The sequence below is a fragment of the Girardinichthys multiradiatus genome, chromosome 20, assembly GCF_021462225.1.
Source record: "Girardinichthys multiradiatus isolate DD_20200921_A chromosome 20, DD_fGirMul_XY1, whole genome shotgun sequence".
Taxonomy (NCBI): Eukaryota; Metazoa; Chordata; class Actinopteri; order Cyprinodontiformes; family Goodeidae; genus Girardinichthys; species Girardinichthys multiradiatus.
In genome coordinates, this window is record NC_061812.1 from 47,127,869 (window position 1) to 47,146,474 (window position 18,606).

General features: G+C 44.0%; 1 protein-coding gene across 1 annotated transcript in view; it reads left to right on the forward strand.

The window, feature by feature from the left end:
- The window catches only part of nfasca (neurofascin homolog (chicken) a), a 252,025-nt gene continuing 233,419 nt past the window's right edge, over nt 1-18,606 (forward strand). The window contains exon 1 of the mRNA XM_047348117.1: nt 1-232. The gene's annotated coding sequence lies outside the window, so the exon portion shown is untranslated. The remainder of the gene's footprint in view (nt 233-18,606) is intronic.

Here is an 18,606-nt window from a genome sequence, read left to right on the forward strand (position 1 = left end):
CTAAGCGTGTGCACGCGGCAACACAGCAAGGATGCGCGCAGCGCGGGCTAGAGGGAAAACAGCTGAGGAGGGCAGAGGTACAGAAACAGGGAAAGCTGCTGCTGCTACTGCGGCTCCACTAAAAGGAAACACATCGTTCCGCTCAACCGACAGCACAGAAGAGGGAAGTGGTCCTGTGATGTTGCTGCGGAGCTGAAAGCACCGGCAGGAGAGACGCAGCAGACCATCGCAGGTAAGCGAACACAATCATTCGGATGCTCTGGTAGTTGGAGCTTAAATCGTGCTGACGCATCGGGTGGTGTCCCGATTCTGGGGAACTGGAGCTGTGGTTTATGGAATTAAGAAGCAGATAATGACAGCAGGATAGTGTGCCGCAACTCTACTGAAACTGAGAAGTGATTCCGCCTCTCGCCGCAGTCGGTATGCAAGGGCCTCGCCTCTATGCGCATCCTTTGGATGATGTTGCGGTTTTGGGATAACTTTGCTGCTCTGCGCAAATCTCAAACACAAGCACCAAAGTTCGCGCAAATAAGCAGGCACTGCCTTCCTGTCTGCATCCGCAGAGGCCGTGGATCTGTCTGGTGTGTGAGCAGATGTGTCCGTGCAGAGGACAATGAGGACATTTAAAGGGCTGCCAGGGCTTGTTTGATTAGGCCTCAGGGCTGCTGCCTGGGATGCCCAGACAGCGATTTGGCTCTCTGTCTGCATAAGGTAGACCTAGATCACGTATATAAATGCGTTGAGGCAACTTTACAAACTTTCATTCATAAGAAGTGATTACATCATAGAGGATACGGCCTATATGAAAGCACATTTTAAAGTCCAGTCCTGTTGTCTGTTGCATGCTATGCATGTGTGTGCTGCAGTATAGTGTATTACCTTGCTTGTTAATCGTCAACTCTAACTATAGGCATTACATAGTTGTTCTTTATTATACACAGCTAAGTGTCTTTGGAGCCAATGATTTTGTTCATTATTTATCAGTAACATTAATACTGATAAGTAACATTAATCGAACATGTATGTCTTTGCATCATTTTATGGCAGCATAATGTTGTCTGTCTGCAAATGTGACTGTAAGAGTCTGCCAGGGTCCACTAAGCAGACATGTTGTTGCCACAGGATGTTTAATATGGCTGTGCGTGCTCCAGTTTCTATTAGTATGTTGTAGGACACAAGGTATAATTCAAATAACCATAGATTGAAGATAATTTAAACTTTAAATTCATCATCTGAAGATGGAAAAAGTATTAGCTATCAAGACATTGTCATCCCCCTAAACTGATTGGCCAGGTAAGGAGAGAATTAATCAGAGAGGCAGCCAAAAGGACCATGGTAACTCTGGAAGGGCTGCAGAGATCCACAGCTCAGATGGGAAAATCTGTCAACTGGTCAGCCACAATTCTGGCCTTTATGGAAAAGTGGCACAAAGAAAAGCTGAATCTTTCAGAAAACTGTGATCACTCACAATATTGGCTGGAATTCTGAATTATTTGCCAAAACCATGTTTAGAACTGTGCCCTTAATCATTTGTAATCCAAGAAAACCACATTTGACTTACTGTAAAATATCACAGTGCTGTTCATTGGATTGGAGGCTGAAACCAGTTTTTACTTGTTTTCTTGAAGGACTGAAACCCTTAAATATCTGTTAAGATTTATCAGAACTATCAGTCCAGCCTCTATCAGCTTTAGATTAAGCTTGATAAAGTTGCTTCTCCTTTTCTTTCTGGACTTTCTTTCTCTCACCCCTTCTGCCTGCTTCGTCTCCCCTATGAACCTCTCAGCTCATCCTTTTTCTTCCATTTTTTGAAATTGGGTATTCACCTGGTGCCTTTTACATACTGCTGCAGTTGTGTAAATCTGTGCTGGTGTGATGCACCTTTAGTGTTTGGTTTTGCTAATTGCAGGACACTTTTATTTTGGAATTCATAATAATAATTTTAACTACACAATGTGATGATGATTGTGAATGTGGATAGTATTTTGTAATCAAAACACAGTCACTTTGTGTGTGTGTGTGTGTGATTCTTAACAAATGCCATTTCTAGCCACATAGAAAACAAGCTTATATGCCATCAGAAATATATAAAGGAGTAAATAAAACCTATCTGCAGTTATATACAGTGGAGACAGTGGGGTTAACCTTTGGGCTCCATTTTTACAGCTTTACAGCTCTGTGCTTCGCTGTCACGGTTGATAGGCGACAGAAGTTGCTGAGGTACGGGCGGAACCAGCTGATGAAGGCTAGATCGTCCACAGCCGATCACTTCCGGCTTTCGCGGTTACCCGGCCTACAGGCCAGTCCTTTGAAGGATGCAGCCCCTGAATTTGGACACAACACTCAGATACTCCACCAATGGATGGCATTTAAGGTTTGTGCAAAAAAAACAAAATAGTGGAAATGTTTAAAATATTCAGTGTTTTTTTCAAAAACATTTCCACATCTCTCCAGGAGTAGTTAATGTACAGTTGCCTTCAGGTCCCCCCCAGTTGTAAATTCCATGTGGCAACAGTATGTATAGTAAGTTGCTTTTTCTTGGAGAGAAACAGGGTTAAACACAGACAGACAGGGCCCAATATATCATCTGTAGAGCGAAAACATGAACTTATTGGCAGATATAGCTCGGACAATGGCCACGGAAGGTGGCCCTGCTAAACAGAAATGCTAACCTGTTGTGATTAACCTATTTTTTCATCTCTTCAGTTTTTTTTTATTATCTCATATGACCATTGCGTCCAATGAGCTTTATGATCTTGGTCACTAAAATCTATAATAGCCCCTTTTCCATTGCCTGTATAAAGCCCCAGGCTTCTGAAAGCCCAGGTCACGTATCAGTACAAATGCACCTGGGTAATTTTGCTTTCCAGGGGCTTTACTTTCACAGGTAAATGGTCCTGGTCTTTTCAGCTTACCCCGGGATTTGTTAAAGGGTTGGGGCTGTGTGCAATATTGTGTATTTGCCAGCAGGTTATTACAGCCTTTTTTATTTCTGTTCTCAAATAATTTTTTTTTCAGTATTAAGTACGAAAAAGGTTTTGTAATGTATATTTCTACCTATACAGTATCGGCCTGATCGTCAAAAGACTTGTGTGTACAAAACCGCAAACAAACCTGATTGCGTCAGCAAAGCTGATCTACAAACGTAATCGGATTGCGTGTGCAAAATCAGCGGAACAGCAGGTGCAAACATTTTAGTGTGTCTGCCTTCATGAATATGCAAAACTTATGATAATGATCCAAACATGCAAATTTATTGGTGCAGGATTTGCAAATGTCATCCCTTACCACCCACAATGCGATTTTCAAAACCTGAAATGGTTTGTGGGCGCAATTTTTTGGGTGTGGATTTATCACATTTGAAATGCTGGTGCTAAGTGGGAGGCAAAATGTCTGCTGTCACTTTGGCAAGAAAAAGGCATAGATAGAATGACAGATGACAGGGAGAGAAAATCTTCTGTTCACGCGCCAACAGACTTGGATTGTCAAAAATAATAATATTAAAAATAGATGAGAATAGAGGGTTCTATGTAGGATAATCTTAGCTTTGATTTGGAGCTAATCACAAACAAAGGCCATGATATTTCTTCTATAGTAAAACTCCTCGCAACACTTCATTTAACATCATTCCAGCGTAACATCGCTATCAGTGATCATCTGCTAAACACACACAAACCTGATCATGGCAAAATGGGCTCATAACGGATCAGGCAAAAGACCCACTGTGCTTTGATGTTGATAATATAATTAATAGGAAAGATCTAAAGACATTATAAGGCAGATTAAATCCTTCATTTGCAAAGTGGATGCTAAAGTCACTTCTTAGCAGGTGAAAAATCACCATTTTAAGGCAGCATTTTCATGTGGTGACATTATGTGGTAACTTTATGTCATTGTAGGACAGTCGGAGCTGGATCAGTTTGATTACGTTGTTTAAATGTGAACATATGTCAGGGGAGGGTTTACACAGTAAAAAATTATTTTGTGTCACCAAAAAACTACTTAAACAATCAAACACATAGTATATCGTTAAAATAGAGAGACGGAGAAGAAACAAATCAGCAACTGGATCATTTCTAATGAAGCAAAGTAAGAATCCCTGCATATTTCTAGCAACACAATAGAGGATCTGTTTGCTTTTCCTTTTGTTCCAGCCAGTAGCACATGCAATTTCCTCATTTAAATAGGACGGTATGCATGTTTTGAACCTGTTATCCATTGCATAAAAATCGCACGCAACACGCCCACTTATTGCAAATGCAATTTATTTATAGTACACGCAAAATTATAACCTGCAATTTGGCATCTTCGAAGATCAGGCCCTTTGTGTTTGTGCCTCATGGGTAAACTTGGCCATTATGCTTGCCTTTCCCTCCCATGTTTTATCTGCCTCTGTGATCATAAAAAATTTATGGATGCTGAAATTTGAATTTCCATTTGCCATTTTCCAGTTCTATTTTGAGTGTATCGTAAAATTGAGATTGTGCAAATTTGTACTGAGCAGATATTGTACTGCTTTTTACTGTTATGTGTGTTATTGGTGAGAGCCTAGCTGCATAGATTTCTTATTTCTGGCGCAATTTTACACACGTTCGTCAGATCAAAAATGAATAACTAGTGTTTGGTTTTAGAAGGTGGGCTGCACGGTGGCGCAGTTGGTAGCACTGTTGCCTTGCAGCAAGAAGGTCCTGGGTTTGATTCCCGGCCGGGGGTCTTTCTGCATGGAGTTTGCATGTTCTCCCCGTGCATGCGTGGGTTTTCACCAGGTACTCTGGCTTCCTCCCACAGTCCAAAGACATGCCAGTTAGGTTAATTGGTCACTCTAAATTGCCCTTAGGTGTATGAATGAGTGTGTGCATGGTTGTATGTGTGTTGCCCTGTGATGTACTGGCGACCTGTCCAGGGTGTACCCCCCCTCTTGCCCACAGACTGCTGGAGATAGGCACCAGCTTCCCCGCGACCCACTATGGAATAAGTGGTAGAAAATGACTGACTGACTGGTTTTAGAAGGTTACAAATGTGACTGAAAATTAGCAGCACAGACAGGCTGGCCCTCACCCTCTGTGGCACTGTCCCACCAAACTGATAAGTTCCCCACTCTTCTTTGGAGCCAGATGTAGATGTACCCCATGTTGTACCTGCTGTTGTACAAATGTGTTTGTTTAGCTATAAAAAAGGTGAGAGTTATGAGGAAGGATGAGCAGCACACAGAGCAAACGTAGGCTGTTATGTACAGTGCGGTATGAAATGTGACACTGTGGTGTCAGGTATCAACAGGTTAACTGACTTCCTCTGATGAATGACATGAGAACACTGTGGTCTGACTAATCACAAATATAGTCATGTTTCAGACCATCTGAGACCACCACAGCTTCAGTTAAAGATGTTATAGAATAATTCCTGTTTCACTGTGTCGCCAACAGTTCATTGCAGGGACTCCATAAAGGGATGTTTGTGCACTCTAGGAGACATGTTTAATTTGACTAACATAACTAATGAGCACTTTGTTAAGATCAAGATGTGAGAGTGATGTTCAAGCAGTGCCTTTATCAGCAGTGCCCCAGTGAAACCAGCTGCTATATGACATGCATATAATGACTTCCTTTTTAATGACAAAGGATTGCAGCTGATCAGTAAAGAGATAGTATTGGCCTCATATTTCAGTTCAAGAAGTTTAGAACCTAAAAACGTTTTTCTCTGTTTAGGTACCTAATAAATCTTCACATCAGCTAAAACCTTTCATTGGATGATATAAGTGGAAGTCACTAAAGGTTTACATTACTTACATAATACTTTGAATAGTTACTCTTTGTGTCTTCTACTACATTAAAAAGCATTATGTAGTTGCTAAAGTGTAGCCAATGGGTGGGGCTGTTCATGATCCTAAAAGGAACATTTCTAAACTTTCTAGGTGCTTCTAATTAAAACAACAATACAAAGGAAGCATGTCCATCTATCATCTATTTACATGACAAAACTTGATACAGTAAAACAGACGCATGAGGTGAAAAGAGGTCATGTGGGTAAAAAACAAATCGCCATAATCCTCTATTAATTTACTATAAGCCTCTTTTTGATAGGCTTTGATCACACCGTGCTGTGGTGCAGGTATTTGGCCAGCAGATGACAGTGTTGCAGCACACAAATATTTCCATCACCACTTCGTTTTTTTCAGCCAGTTAACATTGTTAAATTATTGAACAGAGGTCAGTTTGAAAACAATTCTATGCAAAGAGATTTATTAGCTTCCAAAATTTATAACAAGAAACTTTTAACTTTTTTTTTGATATGACACAAAACTATCAGCTAACTAAATTTGAATTTGAGTGTAATTATAGGAACAACACAAGTAAAGGAGTCCAGTTTATATCCCCCTATAAATCTAATCGGCAATTGGTATAAAAGAGGGAAAGATATGCTTGAAATCATTGTCTTCTTGTGGTAGCTATGGTAACTGCTCAGCTTTTGTCTCTTTGAATTAAAATTATCTTATGTGTAAGGAAACTCCGGCTAATAACATTACAGCTGAAATAACACTTTTCTAGATCACAACGAACTTAAAGTTGAGATGTTCAGTTCCAGTGAAGAAAGCCTCAGGACGTCCAAGTATGCTTAACAAGCAGTGATTCCTGTCAGAGTTTGCTTTTCATCCTGCCTGCTGTTTACCTTCTTCCACCACTAAGGGCGCTGGAGCCGGGTCCTAAGTTCCTGACAGGTGCACATCGTTGCCTCATCAGCTGGAGGACTATATGAGGGCGGCTCCCCAGCACTTCTACGCCTGAGTGTTTTGACCACTGCGGTAGTGATCACCTGGCCGTACCTTGTAATCCTGAGCAGTAGTTCTCTGACTAATCGCCTGTTCTGTTTTCCTTGATTCCTAGGCCTGTAAGCCGAGCTCCATGCTGGAGATCCTCTTCGAACCACCTATAACTAATCTGGATTTTTTTCCTGGATCACTTTTGCCGGGCAGCCGCTCTTGTGTACCCTCCAGTCTGATGGTGTTCAACCTGCCCGCTCTCCCACGAGACCCCTCTGGACCATCAGACCTCGTTGCCTACCTGTGCAGCATTACACCCCAGACTCGCATCTCTCTCCCCCGGGTGGATCCATCTCACCTGAAAAGTGAGCTAAGCTTTTGTATTGTTTTTTCCTACCCTGGCCACCACTCACCATCTGCCGTTTCCTTTTTAGCCTGACCTCCGGCCACGCCCCTCTTTGACTGAGTTCTCTGTTAATCGTGTAAATAAATCATCTTTAATCCACGCTTCTCTGTTTGAGTGTTCTCTCTGCATGTGGGTCAAGTCGGCCTTAGAGAAAACGATGACAGAACACTCAGGCCAGCTGGACCCAGCGGAGACACTCCAGAGAACCGTGTCAGAACACGGACACCTAATCCAGGTTCACGGTTCGACCCTCCGCTCCCTCCTCGACCAGCAGCGACAGGTCAGTCAGCAACTAGAGCAGATCACAGCCAGTGCAGCACTCCCTGGGAGTTCTGCCCGCCTCGCCCCCAGAGGGCGCTGTAGCTCCTCCGGTGACCCAGCAGTTACCACATTGCTGCAATATAGCGTCCCCCAGTCCGGAAAAGTTTTCTGGGGAGGTTGGAAGCTGCCGGGGGTTTTTGTTACAGTGCTCGCTGATGTTCAATAGGTCCCCACAGTCGTTCCCCCATGATGACGTTAAGATCTCCTTTGTGTTAGGTTTACTTGTCAGGTTTAAACAACCTAACAATATGTATAACAACACAAAAAGAAGAGAGAGAGACAAAGTATTAGTTATTTTACTCGCACGAGAAGAACGGTCAGAGATGTGTTCAGTTACAAGTCTCCCAACCGCTCTGAAACCCATCCAACCGCTTCCTCTTTTTATTGTCTTTTGGGGGTCCCTAGTTTACAAAAACATTAATCTCTACAGGATGGGAAAACAACAGCTGCATCGTAAACAGGTCGTAACAGCTTTATCCATTAACAACACATTCCCACAGTCCCTTCCATCTTCCAGGGTCAGTTGCCCTTTTGTTCAGTGCAATCAGCCTCTCTTTATGACCTCCTCAACTGGACCGCTTCCTTTCCCGCAAGCTCAGCTCCATTTATGATCTTTGCCTGCAGACAACTCATCAGATCATTTACTCACACACATCTTGAATGATTATAAGATTAAATAGTTATGTTAAAAAATAGGAGAAAATATAAGACAAATCTTTATTCAATTATTCCAAAATGACTGACCGGCAGAGCCTTGTGGTGGGCGGAGGCAAAGTTCGCTAATCACAACCCTTTTGGCTGCACCTATGATGAGTTTATTAAAGATTTCAGGTTAACCTTTGACATTGATATGGACCAATCTAGTGTGGCTCGTCGTTTACGGGCGCTGAAACAGCATAACTGTCCCCTAACTGAATTCACAATACATTTTCGTACTCTGGCAATAGCATCTGGATGGAATTCCAGCGCCCTAAAATCAACTTTCTTTCAGACCCTAGACGAAGCTTTAAAAGACGAGCTCACTCTTCTAGACGAGCCTGATAATTTAGATGAGTATATTGCTCTAGCCGTACGCCTGGACACCAGGATGAGGGAGACACACCATTCCCCTGACTGCCCTGTTAGATTTGGGGTGCGAGTAAGATCTGATCAACCTGGGTTTAGTCAGACAAATGCACATAAAAACTGAGGCTTTAACTATGCCGCGCCAGGTTCTGGCCTTAGATGGCCAGACGCTCCATAGTATAACTCATAAAACTGAACCGCTCGAGCTAGTCCTATCTGGAAACCATAGAGAGCGCATTGCTCTGTTTGTTTACCCCATCTCCTAGGCCTCGTTGGTTCTGGGTTTCCCATGGCTTCAGACACATAACCCCCATTTAAATTGGGTAGATCTAAGAATAGAACCCTGGTCTAACCGATGCGTTTCTACCTGTTTACAGTCGGCCGTCACCCCTAGAACTCTTGTGGAGGGAGAGGAACCGCCGGATCTCACCGGGGTCCCACAAGAATACCACGACCTTAGCTCGGTGTTTAGTAAATCACCGAGCCTATGACTGCGCTATTGACCTCCTACCGGGCGCTCCATTGCCCTCCAGCCGGCTGTACAAGATCTCTCGGCCGGAGAGGGGGGCAATGGAGAATTACATAGCCAAATCCCTCGCAGCCGGCATAATTCGGCTGTTCTTGTCCCCTCTCGGAGCCGGTTTCTTTTTTGTCGGCAAGAAGGACGGTTCCCTTCGCCCTTGCATTCATTATAGGGGCTTAAACGCCATAACAGTTAAGAATAAATATTCGTTACCTTTGCTGTCCTCAGCTTTTGAGCCTGTTCACGGAGCGACTATTGTCACTAAACTCGATCTAAGAAATGCTTACCACTTAGTCCGGATCCGCCAGGGGGATGAGTGGAAGACTGCATTCAAGACCCCACTGGGGCATTTTGAATACCTGGTAATGCCTTTTGGTTTATGCAACGCACCTGCAGTATTTCAGACTCTAGTAAACGATGTGCTACGGGACTTTTTGAACAGTTTTGTTTTCGTATACCTGGATGACATTTTAATTTATTCCAGAACTGCCGCTGAGCACCGCCAACATGTCCGCCTGGTGCTGCAGCGCCTCCTAGAGAACCAGCTTTTTGTCAAGGCGGAGAAGTGCCAGTTCCACCAGTCTTCCATCAGCTTTTTAGGATTTATTCTCGAGAATGGGCAGGTTCGTGCGGATCCAGACAAGGTTAAGGCTGTAGAGAACTGGCCAGTTCCCACCACTAGGAAACAATTACAACATTTCCTAGGGTTTGCAAATTATGTATAGAAAGTTTATTCAGAACTATAGCTGCATTGCCAGACCCTTGACGGCCCTGACGTCCACCAAGGTCCCCTTTGACTGGGGCCCCGAAGCCTGAGCGGCTTTCAACGAGCTAAAGAGCCGGTTCGCCCAAGCCCCGGTCCTCATCCACCCCGACCCAGAGAAACAATTCACACTGGAGGTGGATGCCTTGGAAACGGGAGTGGGAGCGATGTTGTCTCAGCGTCAGAGCTTGGATGGCAAACTCCACCTCTGCGCCTTTTTCTCCCGTCGCTTGACGGCAGCGGAGAGGAATTATGATGTTGGAGACAGGGAGCTGCTCGCCATCAAGCTCGCCCTGGAGGAGTGGCAGCACTGGTTAGAGGGTTCAGAGCACCCTGTGCTGGTTTGGACTGACCATAAAAATCTGTCTTACTTCCAGTCTGCCAGACGTTTAAATCCCCATCAGTGATGCTGGTCACTTTTTTTCCCCCGCTTTAATCTGTTGATCTCTTTCAGACCTGGAACTAAGAACATTAAACCTGACGCCTTGTCCCGCCATTTCGCCTCCGATGACTCTGAGAGGCAGGCCGCACCAATCCTCCCCGCCAGCTGTACTGTCGGGGCCGTGACCTGGGAGATTGAAGACTGTGTGCAACAAGCCCTCTGTGCCGACCCGGGTCCAGGCACTGGACCACCTAACCGCATGTTCGTCCCCACTGCTGTGCGGTCCTGGCTGATTACCTGGTTCCACTCCTCAAGATTCGCCGTGCATCCCGGGATCAGTCGGACCATAAATGCGATCACTAGGCGCTTCTGGTGGCCCACTCTGCACCGTGACGTCAAGGAGTACGTTTCCGCCTGCCCAGTCTGTGCCCTGAACAAAACGTCTAACCGACCACCTGCGTGTCTTCTGCAACCACTGAGCAGTCCCCACCGACCTTGGTCCCACATCGCGGTGGATTTTGTCACAGGCCTGCCAACATCCCACAGTATGACCGCCGTTTTGACCATTGTGGATAGATTCTCTAAAGCCTGTCATCTCGTTCCTCTTAGGAAGTTACCTTCAGCGTTCCAGACCTCCAGGCTCCTGGTGAAGCATGTGTTCCGGCTCCACGGCATACCCCAGGACGTGCTGTCCGATCGGGGCCCCCAGTTCACCGCCCGGCTCTGGAGGGAGTTCTGTACAGCTCTAGGTGCAAAGGTCTCACTGACATCCGGTTTCCACCCGCAGACCAATGGGCAGGTAGAGAGGCTAAATCAAGAACTGGAGGCTGCGCTCCGCTGCGTTACATGCTCCAATCCCTCGGAGTGGAGCACCTATCTGCCGTGGATTGAGTACTCACACAACTCTCACATTTTCTGCAGCAACTGGATTCACCCCATTTGAGGTCTCATTGGGGTACCAGCCGCCCTTATTCCCATCTGACGAGAAGGAGATCATAGAATAAACATTATGCTGACAGGCGGCGTGTCCCTGCACCGACCTACCACCCGGGCCAGAAGGTGTGTTTGTCCGCACGGGACGTTCCCCTCAAGTCCCTATCCCGAAAACTCTCTCCCAGGTTTGTTGGCCCGTACACCATCGAGTCCCTGATAAGTCCTACCTCCGTCCGCCTTCGCCTGCCTGCCAGTTTCCGGATTCACCCCGTTTTTCATGTGTCCCAGATCAAACCAGTCCAAACCAGTATGCTCTGCCTTCCGGCCGAGCCCCCTCCACCTGCCCGGGACTTCCAGGGCCACCCTGCCTATTCTGTTCGCCGGATCGTGGCCTCCCGTCGACGAGGTAGGGGGTGGCAGTTCCTCGTTGACTGGGAGGGTTACGGTCCAGAGGATCGCTCCTGGGTTCCCCGATTGTTTATTCTGGACCCAGCCCTCATTAGGGACTTCTGGGCTTTTCAGGCCAGTTCCTCCGGGCCGCCAGGTGGCGGCCGTTGAGGAGGAGGTGGTGTCAGAGTCTGCTTTTCATCCTGCCTGCTGTTTACCTTCTTCCACCACTAAGGGCGCTGGAGCCGGGTCCTGAGTTCCTGACAAGTGCACATCGTTGCCTCGTCAGCTGGAGGACTATATGAGGGTGGCTCCCCAGCACTTCTACGCCTGAGTGTTTTGACCACTGCAGTAGTGATCACCTGGCCGTACCTTTTAATCCTGAGCAGTAGTTCCCTGACTAATCGCCTGTTCTGTTTTCCTTGATTCCTAGGCCTGTAAGCCGAGCTCCATGCTGGAGATCCTCTTCGAACCACCTACAACTAATCTGGATTTTTTTCCCTGGATCACTTTTGCCGGGCAGCCTCTCTTGTGTACCCTCCAGTCTGATGGTGTTCGACCTGCCCGCTCTCCCACGAGACCCCTCTGGACCATCAGATCTTGTTGCCTACCTGCGCAGCAGTACAGCCCCAGACTCGCATCTCTCTCCCCCGGGTGGATCCATCCCACCTGAAAAGTGAGCTAAGCTTTTGTATTGTTTTTTCCTACCCTGCCCACCACTCACCATCTGCCGTTTCCTTTTCAGCCTGACCTCCGGCCATGCCCCTCTTTGACTGAGTTCTCTGTTAATCGTGTAAATAAATCATCTTTAATCCACGCTTCTCTGTTTGAGTGTTCTCTCTGCAGGTGGGTCAAGTCGGTCTTAAAGAAAACGATGACAATTCCTTCTATGGAGAGTGTTACAGAATCATGTTGCCACCGATGCAGAGCTTGCTTAACAATGGCAGGGAGTGTTTGTGTATCAGCAAGCACTGTAAAACAAAGACGTTTGGGCAAAAGCCTTGATACAAAAAGGACAGCAATGAAGCCATTTCTTTCCAAGGGAAAACATCAAGGAGAGTGTGAAATTCTGCTACAGGTACAAATAAAGACTGTTGCAAAGTTATTTCCTCTGAAGAATCCTCCTTCTGATTGCTTAGAACATCTGGAAAATCATTTGTTTGACATTATGAAAAGGCAAGTCCATCATGCCAACAGTGAAGTATCCTGATGCAAGCTGTGTGTGGGGTTGCTTTTTACTTGAAAGAGTGGGCTTACTCAAAATGCTCTCCAAGAACTCTGACATTTACATAAAGAGTGGAATCAAAACATCCTTAGAGAGAAACTTCTTCCAGCAATCTAAGAACACTTTGGTGAAGACATATACATTTTCCATGATAATGGAGCACCATGTTATAAAGTAGCTTAAAGACTATTGAAGTATTAAACACCCTCTAGATTTTAAATCCATTCAGAACTTTTTGGTTAATTCTCAAAAAGCAGGTAAGGAAATAAAAGCCAACAAACTCTGAAAATAATACAATAAAAATATATATCAAATAAAGGTATTGAAGCTTCAAAACATTTGTCACTGGCAATACGTTTGATCTTCGCTGTACACACCTCACTGCTGCGTTCCTGTGGGTCCTACAGTCCAAATGGGATGTGGACAAGCTGGTTCCCTTTAATTGTTTAGTCATGATACATCTAAATCTGCCAGTGTCCCAGGACAAACACGAACTGTGTGCTTCACAGTTCTTCTATTTGATTTGCATGAAAGTTAATATTTCTATCAGCTGTTTAATTTTTTTGCAACAAAGACGGCATATTTACTTTTTTAATAAGAAAGTACAAAGAACGTAAGAAACAAAAGTCTGGAACTAATTTCCTGTCTGTGCAGATAGAACACCAAGACAAAGTGGACTCTGGCCAGAATGAGATGGTGCCCAGTTAAAGATTAATTAACTTGGTATTAGTGCTGTCTGCTGCTGACACCATGAACACCATGCATGTTGTGAGTGATTAGCTGGTATATTTGTCTGTATCATCTGGCATTAGATTCAGTTGTGTCAGCTTCCTGTGTCAAACATCGAACATAGTTTAAACTTCAGGTCAATATCAGTCTGACTGAGACAGGCACAAGCCTTATGGGGCTTTTCTATGTCAACATTCAAAATGGAAATACCAGTCACAAAAATAATATATAATACAACACCAAGCTCACAGTTTCTAGCATCTACCTTCATCTACCTTCATCTAATTAACACTAATTAAATAGAAATATAAAGGTATCGGGGACCACTTAACTTAAAATTATTCTACTTTTTAATTGTAGCTATGCAGTTATTCCTCTTTTAACCTCTCTTTCCATTGTGTAATTGTTGGTGGGTGTGGCGTCAACCATAAAGCAGCATATAATGCACCATAATTGCATATGGTCACCAATTTGGCCAAAACCTGTCCAATAACTCACCCACGTCAAGACAAAACCAGAGTTGTTTTAAAACAATCTTGTTTTCATTTTCCATTCAAATTCCCTCCAGTTAGGGCTTTTTTTTGTAATTATGTCATTCTTTACTTGTAATTCCCATTCTTTATCAGAGATAATGGTATTCATATCCAACACCTATTTCTCTATGTCTGGGATTCTTCTTGCAATATTTAATATTTCTGTGAAATAAACTTCCTTAAATAGATGATATGAACAAATGTTGAATTGCTGGTGCAGGTATTTTATGCCATTCACTATGTTTCTGTAAGCAATGCCTAAATTGTAAGTATTTATAAAAATCATTTGACAGGAGATTATATCGGAGTTGATGAAAAAACATTAGGTCTCCTCCCTCTAGTAACTGATCCACTAAGACTAGTCCTTTCTATTCCCATTGTTTAAACCAATATCTCGTATTAATGGGAGAAATGTACTGATATGTGCCTTTCTTATTGCTCTAGAAATTGACAACGGGAGTTGTAGTATTTTTTCCTCACCAATGATCTTAGGTGTCATGTACAAAAGAGTGTGCAGCTATCATTTAAAAGTTGGCGTTAGGGAGAAATTCTGAAATGTGTGGCGCACAAAAAAATTCATGTGTACGAAACTGTCTGTAGACATGGCCCTGCACACGTAGCCTTCATTCATCCCAATTTGCACTGAATTCTGCGCAGCTGCACGTGACGCTTGGACCGCGTGACGAGTCCCCGCCCCTAAATGCTTATGTATAATAGTATAAAATAGTATAAATAGTATAATAGTATAAAAAACCAAGAGTGACCCATCACGTGTCCAAATAACCATGGCAACAGTGCTGGGATGTCTGAACTGGTACTTCTTAGCAAAAAAATGCTAAGAGAGACTGTCTACACACAATGACGGCTATTTGTTGTCAGTTACAGCAAACTAACAATTTATTGAATGACATCATTGTCTCAAACCTGACTGAAAATAAAACAGCTCGTACCTGTTCTACAAGGTTTCATCTAAACCAAACGACGCTGTCTAGCTGCTGCACTGAGGTCAATTACAGCTTAATGCTGATCATTATAATGACGTAAAATATGTTTTCCAATATTTCTATTAGGAAGACTGTCACCACACACACTATGTGAAGTACTTAAATCTTTAAAAGCATTCAGGACATCACATGAAAAATAGAAAATTACCTAGAACCCAGCTGTCGCGCACGGAGGTTTGTTCACCAAACAACCATTATTATTAGATCAATTATATTTATTTTAAAAGTATAAAGGAATCATGAGTTGAGGAGGCCCACGTGCCACTGCATTAGTGACACATTTGCGCATCACAAATAAGTTGCACATATATTGAATGAAATTTCTAATCATAAAAGCATATTCATACAGATGGGGCCCTTATTGCAGTATGAGTCCAGTCCATAGCTGTGATTACATTCAGAAATCGGCTGCTCGCTGCAAACGAGAGCCACAGTTTAGGGGAACTATCTATCTGAGTAACACGCTGAGACCGTCCCATATGGCTGGCGTGGCCTGGCTCAGTGATGACTGTTAAATCAATTCAATTCAATGCAGTTTTATTTATATGGCGCCAATTCACAACACGTCGTCTTCAAAAAGGGTTTGGAATGGTGCAGGGATTTTTGGGGAGGTTAGAATAAACTACTGAGTGTTAGAGTTTGTCCATTTTAGAATGGGCTATGTGTAGGGGTACTAAGTAAAATAAACTGATAGAGTTTGTCCATCTAGAGCCCACTGGTGGCCATTGTTATACTAAAAACCACAAGGATTGGGGGTACCTCTCTCTGTCAGACTGATTATAACCACTGGAAAAGAGAAGGGGTCGCACAGGTAGAAGAAATGGAGGGTGTATTTGCACCTCAACCACAACTGAGCCGGCTTAGGCTAAACTTGACTCCCCCTTACTCCATCCAACAGGAAGGGAGGATGGCAGAGGTAAGAATAATTGGTGAGTGTTGTTTCCTGTGGTATTGTGTGAAAGGTGGGTAAACCTTTCTTAAGGAAAGCTGTGGGTAAAACATCGAGACAGCAGGAAGAAGAGCTTAGTTGGTGTACAATTTCTTCTAACTTTTTGTAGTTTATTTGGTGAAACTGGGAAATTTATGTCAAAATCAGTTCTAGTTGGAGACAACTTTGGTACTGGAGTTGATGTGGATGTGCTGAATGCCCTTCTGATCTTTTGGGTTTTTTCAGTGAAGAAGTTAACAAATTAATTGCAGGCCCTGGTAGAGTGGAGTTCAGATGCTACAGTTACAGGAGGGTGTGTTAACCTGTCGACCGTGGCAAATAATGCACGAGCATTGTTAATGTTTTTGCTGATGGTCTCAGAAAAGAAAGATTCCCTTGCATTTTTCTGTGGTAGGTTATATCTGTATAGTCTTTCTTTATAGATAATATAGTGAACCTAGAGTCAAGTCTCTTGTCATCTGCGTTCAGCTTTTCGACACTCCTTTTTTTCACTTCTGACTGGTTGAGCACTTCTCCACGGAGACATTTTCTTCCCAGAAACGACTTTCACTTTAATTGGAGCAATTTAATCAATGATGTCCAAGATTTTAGAATGAAAGTTGGCTACCAGCTCATCTATAGTGTTACAGGGCAAAGTGGGAGTAGAACAGTAAATCTGGTTAAAGGTTTCATCAGCACCGTCCTGCGTTTTCTTATAATATCTCTTTGGCAAACTGAGTCATTGGAGATGATTTCAAAAATAACAGAAAAGTGGTCAGAGGGCAACATCTGTTACAGACACCTTGGAAATGTTTAGACCCTTAGTTATGATCAAGTCCAAAATATGTCCCTGTTTTTGCGTTTGCTGTTTAACATGTTGAGTCAAACCAAAATTTCTAAGAGTGTCACATAGTTCTATTGCACTTCTGTCTTCAGGATTATCCATGTGAATGTTGAAGTCTCACACAATAATTAAACAGTCATAATCAACACATATCACAGGTAAAAGCTAATTAAAATCACTGAAAAAGTTTGTTTTGGACTTAGGAGGCCTGTAAGTATTCAAGAACATGGTTCGGACCGGGCTCTTACCCAGAGAGCCAAATATTCAAAAGAGTTAAATTTGCCCAGAAATACTTTTTTACACTCTAATAAATCTTTAAACAAAGTGGCCACCCCTCCACCTTTTCTTTGCTGTCTGCTCTCACAAAGAAAATTGTAGTTCGGAGACGTCGACTCTATCAGAATGGGTGCTTCATTAAATTTATATAACCATGTTTCTGTTGAAAACATGACATCAAGATCGTGGTCAATAATGAAGTCATTGATTAAACAGAGATCTAATGTTCAATGAAGCCAGTTTATATGATTTAGTTGCTGATATATCTGGTTGTACCTGACAGTTTATGGCTTTTGTTTGATTGTTTATTACTGTCTCTTATGGTTTTGGCTTTGTTCTCTCTGTCACTTATAAGCACTGAGATTTTACAACTATCTCCTATTAGGGGCCCCAAGTGTTTCATGGAAATGCTCATTTCTGATAGAGTTACCACTGGGACCCAGACTGTATCACAGAGAAGTGATTTGAAGGTCCTGATTTACTCCACACCTCAGGAATCTCCGCAGGGAAAAGGAAGAATCTCACAGCTGTGGAGATTGGGCGCGGTACAGGCAGGCCAGGAACAGACTAACAAAGGAGATCAAAGCAGCCAAGAGAAGCTACAGTGAGAAGCTTAAGAACAGCCTTTCTACTGGTGACACTTCGGCTGTATGGACCGGTCTGAGAAACCTGACTGCCTATAGGAGCCCCCCCACCCTTCCTGAACAGAGTCGTCTCCTGGCCAACCGTCTGAATGGCTTCTACTGCAGACTTGACAAGAAGCCATTCACACCTCAAATCATCCCCTCCACATCCCATTCAGGAACAAATTTGACCCGTAAAACAACCAACCTCCTACCTTCAGAACCTCTGCCTGCACTAAAGATCTCCGAGGAAGATGTAAACAAGCTCTTTCAGCGCATGAAAACAAAGAAAGCTGGAGGACCTGATAACGTCTCCCCATCATGCCTGAAAGCCTGTGCAAATCAACTCGCTCCGATCTTCACAAGGATCTTCAACAAATCACTGGAGAAATGTGAGGTCCCCTCCTGCCTCAAATGATCCACCATCATCCCGGTTCCTAAGAAACCCACCATCCTAGGATTAAATGACTACAGGCCTGTAGCACTGACATCTGTGGTCATGAAATCCTTTGAGCGGCTGGTGCTGAAGCACCTGAAAGACTTCCCAGGCCCCTTGCTGGACCCACTGCAATTTGCTTACCGAGCAAACAGGTCGGCAGATGATGCTGTTAACTTAGGTCTACACTTCATCCTGCAACACCTCGACCACCCAGGGACGTACGCCAGGATCCTGTTTGTAGACTTCAGCTCGGCCTTCAACACCAACATACCAGACATCCTCCACCAGAAGCTCACCCAGCTCAACGTCCCAGCCTCCACCTGTCAATGGATCAACAGCTTCCTGACGGACCGACAGCAGCAGGTGAGACTGGGGAGCATCTTCTCCCGAACCAGATCAATAAGTACTTGTGCCCCCCAGGGGTGTGTTCTATCCCCACTCCTCCCTGTAAACAAATCACTGCACCTC